Source organism: Idiotropiscis lumnitzeri, chromosome 2, assembly GCF_059441095.1.
Source record: "Idiotropiscis lumnitzeri isolate Australia: NSW breed Sydney's pygmy pipehorse chromosome 2, RoL_Ilum_1.0, whole genome shotgun sequence".
NCBI classification, from domain to species: Eukaryota; Metazoa; Chordata; class Actinopteri; order Syngnathiformes; family Syngnathidae; genus Idiotropiscis; species Idiotropiscis lumnitzeri.
The window spans coordinates 14,939,767-14,947,033 of NC_142392.1; positions in this window are offsets into that span (position 1 = coordinate 14,939,767).

Genomic DNA, 7,267 nt, shown 5'->3' on the forward strand with positions numbered 1-7,267 from the left:
ATGTTCTCAGTGTGGGAAATCAACAACTTCAAAGTTGTCTTTGAAACGGCACACAAGAACACACGGAGAAAAACCTTTTTCATGCTCAGTTTGTGGAAAATGCTTCTCTGAAAAGTCACATTTACAAATCCACACAAGAACACTCAGTGGAGAAAAACCTTTTTCCTGCTCAGTTTGTGGTAAATGCTTCTCTCAAAAGACTCATTTAGTAAGGCACACAAGAACCCACAGTGGAGAAAAACCTTTTTCTTGCTCGGTTTGTGGCAAAAGCTTCTCTCGAAAGTTTGATTTAACGATCCACACAAGAACGCACAGTGGAGAAAAACCTTTTTCCTGCTCAGTGTGTGGTAGACGCTTCTCTGTAAAGTCAAATTTAACTTGTCACACAAGAACACACACTGGAGAAAACCCTTTTTCTTGCTCAGTTTGTGGTAAAAGCTTCTCTCAAAATTCAAGTTTAACATATCACACAAGAATGCACAGTGGAGAAAAACCTTTTTCCTGCTCAGTTTGTGGCAAAAGCTTCTCTGTAAAGTCAAGTTTACAAAGCCACACAAGAACACACAATGGAGACAAGCCATTCAGTTGCAGCGTTTGTGCTAAAAAATTCTTCACTAAACGTAGTGCTGAGAGACACGATTGTGCTGGTGAGAATAGCAGCAATCCTTGAAGCTTAAAAAAGGACAAAAAAACTGAAGGAACTGACTCTTTGTGGTAAGATGTGAATGTGATTTTGAATTAAATATGAAATATTGAATTTTGCAAAGCTTTTTTATTGACATTAAGCCAATGTGATCAGTGCCAGAAGAAGCAATGTGTCTGAGTGATGATTTTTTTTTTGTGTTTCATCAAACATGTATATGAAATTAATTGCCTTTGCCTGGAACATTTGTTAACGTTATGCTTTTCAGTTGTCTTTTTAATCGTACTTAATGGAAAAGGTGTGAGAAGAAACGGTGCTTATGAAATCGGTGCCTTCCACAATCATCAATAAAATCACTTGTTCCACTTGCTCAAATGGCCTTCATTACGCTGTGAAAAGGTGAAAAACCGAACTCGAAAAAGAGAAATGCAAGCATTCTCAGTTTCTCTCAAAGGGTTTGGAATGTCAGGAGTTGGCAACTTGATGGCGACTGGAGTCAGCGCTGGTTTTCTCGCTGTGTTTGGCTGGCTCGTATATGTATGGTCCATTGAACATAACTCAAACTCTTCAAATATGCCCTCACATACATTTAATATTTCACTTCTGAATAAATTTCTGACTGGCTAAATACACTTTCTAGGTCGAGCTCTATCAAGCGTTTGGGGTTTGTTGCTAAGCAGAATCTCACTTCGGAAAAAACTATCATTTTGTTAAATATACCCAATTAAATATTTTATACGTTGGATTATTTATATAATGAAATAGGGAAATATTAAAATTGGCAACCACATACAGACCTAATTCAATTAATAAGAAATATGGAAACATTTTATAAATATTGAGCTCATTGAGAAGAGTCCTAATCTTGAAATAAATATTGAAATATAAAAATGACTAAGGTTTTAAATTATTTCAATAACCCGACCCCGGATGAGCGGCAGAAAATGGCTGGATGGATGGAATAATTTAAATTACATACATATTCAAATGAACAAATATGTTAAGAAATATTCAAGTGTGAAATAAAAAGGTTTAAATTAATATTTATATAATTTCATATTAAAATAATTGAATAAATATTGTATTATTACATAATCAAGCTTAAATATACATTGAAATATATATTTTTTTAAAAGTAGTGTATTTTTAAATGGCCTAATATAGATATAGGAAGTAATTCTCTTTATGAAACTATGAAGGGACTGGAGCTCACAGAAGTGACCAGTCTTGGTTCTGAAGTTCCGATGTAACCAGATACTGCCCTGAGAGAAAATAGGCCTGAGCATTGTTTATGGTGGGGGCAATTCTCTCGCCAGGTCAGTGACCTTCCAGGGTATGGAAGTAATTTAAGGTGGTCACGAGTAGACTGGTCGTATCAAAGGGGAGACGCATCTGCTCTCCCTCTGGGGGACTTTTGGAGGGAAATCCCAAAGACTAGCGTGATGGGAATGCATATGCAACAAGTCAAGTCAATTTTATTTGTATAGCCCTTAATCAGAGACAATCTCAAAGGGCTTTACATAACCACAATCGACATCCCCGATCTTAACCCCCAGAAGGGCAAGGAAAAACTCAAAACCCCATTAGGGGAAAGGTGAGAAACCTTGAGAAGGGACCACAGATGGGGGAATCCCCCTTCCAGGCTGCAATGGATGCCAACTGGGCAACATTTGACACATAAAATGATGCTATACAATGTTAGATGAGATAATGTGAGAGTCAATCAAAAGAAGTGCTGCAGGAAGATGACTTCAGTGGAGCGCGTCCTCATCCAGGGCCGTAATCTCCATGGCAGCATATCCGAGGATGAGCCTTCGATCTTGTCAGTTGGTGTAAATTCAGAACAGCCACTTCCAAGTGAATCACCATCACATAATTCCCAAGCCTGGGAATTGGTAACAGAAAAAAAACAAAGAACAGAAGCAGTAAACAGGCCAACAAGTAGTTCAACGAAGTTCTGAAATATAAGGAAATCAGAAGAGGCGCTGCATGAAGACGACTTCGGCAGAGCAGGTCCCTTCCCGGTTTGTCAGTGCCGTAATCTTCATTGCAGGTCACCATCACCTAATTCCCAAGCAGGGGAAGAGGGGGCAGAAAAGAGAAGAAGCGGCAGTAAACAGGCCAACAAATAATTAAATTAGATGCTAAAGTATATAAATAAATTGATCAAATGTCGCGCTGCAGGAAGACGACATCACTGGAACAGGTGCATGCCCAGTTGGTCAATGCCTTAAACTTCCTAGTGGGTCACCGTCACCTAATCTCCCAGCCGGGGGAAAAGGGGGCAGAAAAGAGAAAAAGGCAGCAGAAAACAGGACAACAAGTAGTTCAACTAAATGCACAAGAGTATAAATGCGTCTTTAATAGTGTTTTGAACATTTCTACTGAGGTGGCGCCTCTAATATCTGAGGGTAGTGCATTCCAAAGCATTGGTGCCCGAATAGAGAAAGCTCTAGAACCTGCAGACTTCTTTTTGGCTCGGAGGATCACGAAAAGACAAGCATTTTGTGAGCGAAGGTTTCGGGACGGAACATATGGTACCACGAGGTCAACGGGATAGGAAGGTGCTAAGCCGTGCAATATTTTAAAAGTAAGTAGCAGAACTTTAAAATCACAACTTCCGAGGACCGGAAGCCAATGCAAATTGGCTAATATCGGGGTAATATGATCAAACTTTCTCGTCTTAGTTAAGAGTCTAGCTGCTGCATTTTGAACTAACTGCAGACTTTTAATACTCGACATGGGGAGACCCGAGAGCAAAACGTTACAATATTCGAGGCGAGACGTAACAAACGCATGGATTAAGATTTCCGCGTCACACGTTGATAGAATTGGGCGAATTTTAGCAATGTTACGCAGATGAAAAAACGCAGTTCGAGTAATATTTTTAATGTGCATTTGAAAAGACATAGTTGCGTCAAATATAACACCGAGATTTTTTGTTGAATCCTTTTGGATAATATTACATTTATCGATATTCAGAGTGGTGTCTTTGAAAAGGTACCGATGACGCGCTGGTCCAACGATGAGCATCTCGGTTTTATCTGAGTTAAGACGCAAAAAATTGAAAGACATCCATTGTTTAATTTCGGCAAGGCACGCCTCTAATTTATAGCAGTCGCGCGGATTCGTTATATCCAACGGCATGTATAATTGCGTATCATCAGCATAACAGTGAAAACTAATGTTATATTTCCGTATAATATCACCAAGCGGTAGCATATAGATGCTAAACAATAGAGGTCCAAGTACCGATCCCTGCGGAACTCCACATATGATCTTACAAAGATCTGAAGTCGTATTGCCATGAATTACACGGTGCGTCCTCTCCGACAGATACGAATTAAACCAAGAGCGCGCTGAACCTGAAATGCCAACACACGTTTCAAGGCGTTTTAATAATTTGTTATGATCAACGGTATCAAAAGCGGCACTAAGATCGAGTAAGAGTAATATTGATGAGGTGTCGGCGTCCATAGCTATGAGAAGATCATTAGTAACTTTAGCAAGGGCCGTCTCAGTAGAGTGGTCGGCTCTAAAACCTGATTGGAAAGGTTCAAATTGATTATTAGCAGTCATATATTCATTAAGTTGTTGCGCTACGACTTTTTCAAGAATTTTTGCATTAAACGGAAGATTTGAAACCGGCCTATAGTTGATGAGACTCTCTGGGTCAAGGTTTGGTTGCTTAAGTAACGGTCGGATAACGGCGGTCCTAAAAGCTGCTGGTACTACACCCGTGGTAAGTGATAGATTAATTATATTTAAAACAGACGGTCCTAGGGTCGTAAACAGTTCTTTAATTAGTTTACCAGGAAGCGGATCGAGCACACAAGTTGTCGGTTTTGCTGCACTAACCAATTTTGTTAGGCTCTCAAGAGATATTTTTTTTAAATTGACATAAGGTTATCGGACAGTTATCAGCCCTAATGTCCCTATTAACACCATTTATCGCGGAATTCAACGGAATTTTAAGTACGGTGTCCTTCATCTCATCACGAATACACTCAATCTTCTGAGTAAAGAATTGCATAAAATCTTGAGCTGAAAGGAAGAACTATCCGAGGTTGGTCGCTGTTGCGTTAGCATTGCTACGGTATCAAATAAATATTTAGGGTTGTTTTTATGTCAGACAATTAATCTAGAATAATAATTAGTTTTGGCTAAATTAAGCGCTTCTTTGTATATTAGTAAACTATCGCACCATGCCTGACGGAAGACCTCAAGTTTGGTCGCACGCCATTTGCGCTCAAGCTTCCTACAAGATCGCTTCAGTACGCGCGTTTCCTCTGTAAACCACAGAGTAAGCCTCTTTGGACGAGTTTTAGTTTTTAAAGGCGCGACGGAGTCAAGCGCATTTAACAAAGCGACATTAAAGTTGTTTGTGAGATCATCAATCGTACCAATATAATTAGGAAACGAAGCAGTTGCTAAAGGGAGTAGCTCAGAGAACGCAACGATGGTTGTGGAGCTAATGTTACGGCTGCTATAATTTTGATTATGGTCAGAACGATGACAGTGAGCCAAGACTTCAAATTTGATAAAGTAATGGTCAGATATAGCACTGGTATATGGTAATACAATTATTTTTGAAGATGCTAAGCCTCGGGTTAATACCAAATCTAGCGTATTGCCATTTATATGCGTAGCTTCATTTATTATTTGCGTGAAACCAAACATATCAATGATTGTCCGAAACGCCACGGTAAGTGGTTCCGACGGGAGATTCATATGAATGTTGAAGTCGCCCATGATAAGTATATTATCCGCATGAGTTACTAAATCAGCTACGAATTCAGAACATTCATCTAAAAAGCCGGAGTAAGAGCCAGGTGGACAATAAAGAACGGCAAGATAAAACGGCAGCTCGGCTGAGGATCGCATAATGAGAACTTCAAATGTTTTAAAGGAATTGCTAGGACGAGGACTAAGTTTTAGATTAGATTCGGAAATGAGGGCTACACCCCCGCCTTTCTTTTGAGGGCGCGCAACATGCGAGCTCACGAAGTTTGGAGGCGAAGCCTCATTTAGCGGTAAAAACTGATTCGGTTTTAACGAGGTCTCGCAAAGTCCAATCATGTTAAGATTATGGTCTCTAATAAGGTCATTAACTAACAAGGCTTTCGATGAAAGCGATCTAATATTAAAAAAAACGAGTTTCAGTAAAATAGGTCTATCTAAGTTATTCCGCGCAACAGGACTCCTGGTCATAATATTAAGGAGATTGCCTTGCCGAGGTCCCAAATTGTACCTCGAGCGACTATAAACGCGGCGAGAAATTCTGACGGTCGGAATCCGATAGTTATTTACCAGCTTTCGAGTGCTATTATTTTGAGAGAACGGCTCGTCGTCAATAAAACCGACCGAGGAGGAATGCTTAAACCCATCATGTATTGACACCTCAGTAGAAATTATATCAGTATGAGATGTAACAGCGTATGGTGTGTAGCGCTCAAATCTAGAAGAAAAGCTATGTGTGTTGTCTAAGTCTAGCATAGCGCTAGTTAGCGCTAGCCTTACAGACTCCATACCCTTCCTTACAGGCTCACTATTCGCCTGCAGCCCGACCTGCTCTAATATGAATAGTCATGGAAGGCTCAAACAATAATCTATGTTTCTAGAAAGAGTGATGGCGCCTTCCCAGTTAGGGTGAAGGCCGTCCATCCTCAGCAGGTCGGGTCGGCCCCAGAAAGAAGGCCAGTTATCTATAAACTGCAGTCCCTGCTCACTACAAAAACTAGCCAGCCACTTATTTAGCGAGAATAATCTGCTAAACCTCTCATCATTTCCTCTCGCAGGCAAGGGGCCAGAGACAATTACTTGATGACGACTCATCTTTCTGACGAGATCACAAGTCCTTGATATGTTTTTCTTTGTGATCTCTGATTATTTCATCCCAGTGTCATTGGAGCCGATGTGTCTCACTATATCTGAATAGCTAGCGTCGTTTGCACTGCTAGTTCCATAAGATTAGCTTCTTTATCGGGTGCTCTGGCCCCAGGAATACACGTTACTGTGGCTGGATTTTCAAGCTTAATGTTGCGGGTAATGGAGTCACGTCTCACTAAAGTGCGGGAGCCAGGAGACCAAGGTGGAATGGAACTGCTATGTGTCTTAACAGGCTCGCCGCGATTAGCAAGCCATTTACGGCCAATGCTAACCAGACTAGCAGGTTGGCTACAACCCGTGCTAACAGTTGTGTGAGCCACATTTCCGCTTATCACATTATTCTGTTCTAGCTGGCGGACACGTCCCTCTATCAGGGAGAGTCTTTCCATGAGAATGGTGCAAGTGTTGCATGTGGTGGTGCACAAAACCATAGTTGCGTTTACTCACCCGGTTGTATGAAAACGGAGGAACAGATGTCGCGCCGAAAGTGATGTCACGGGGAGTCAAGTTTAAAAGGGCACACAGGAACACACAGTGGAGAAAATCTTTTTTCCTGCCCGGTTTGTGGAAAATGTTTCTCTCAAAAGGCACATTTAACAGAACACACAAGAACACACAATGGTGAAAACCCCTTTTCCTGCTCAGTTTGTGGCAAAAGCTTCTCTTTTAAGTCAAATGTAACAAGCCACACAAGAATACACAGTGGAGAAAAACCTTTTTCTTGCTCAGTTTGTG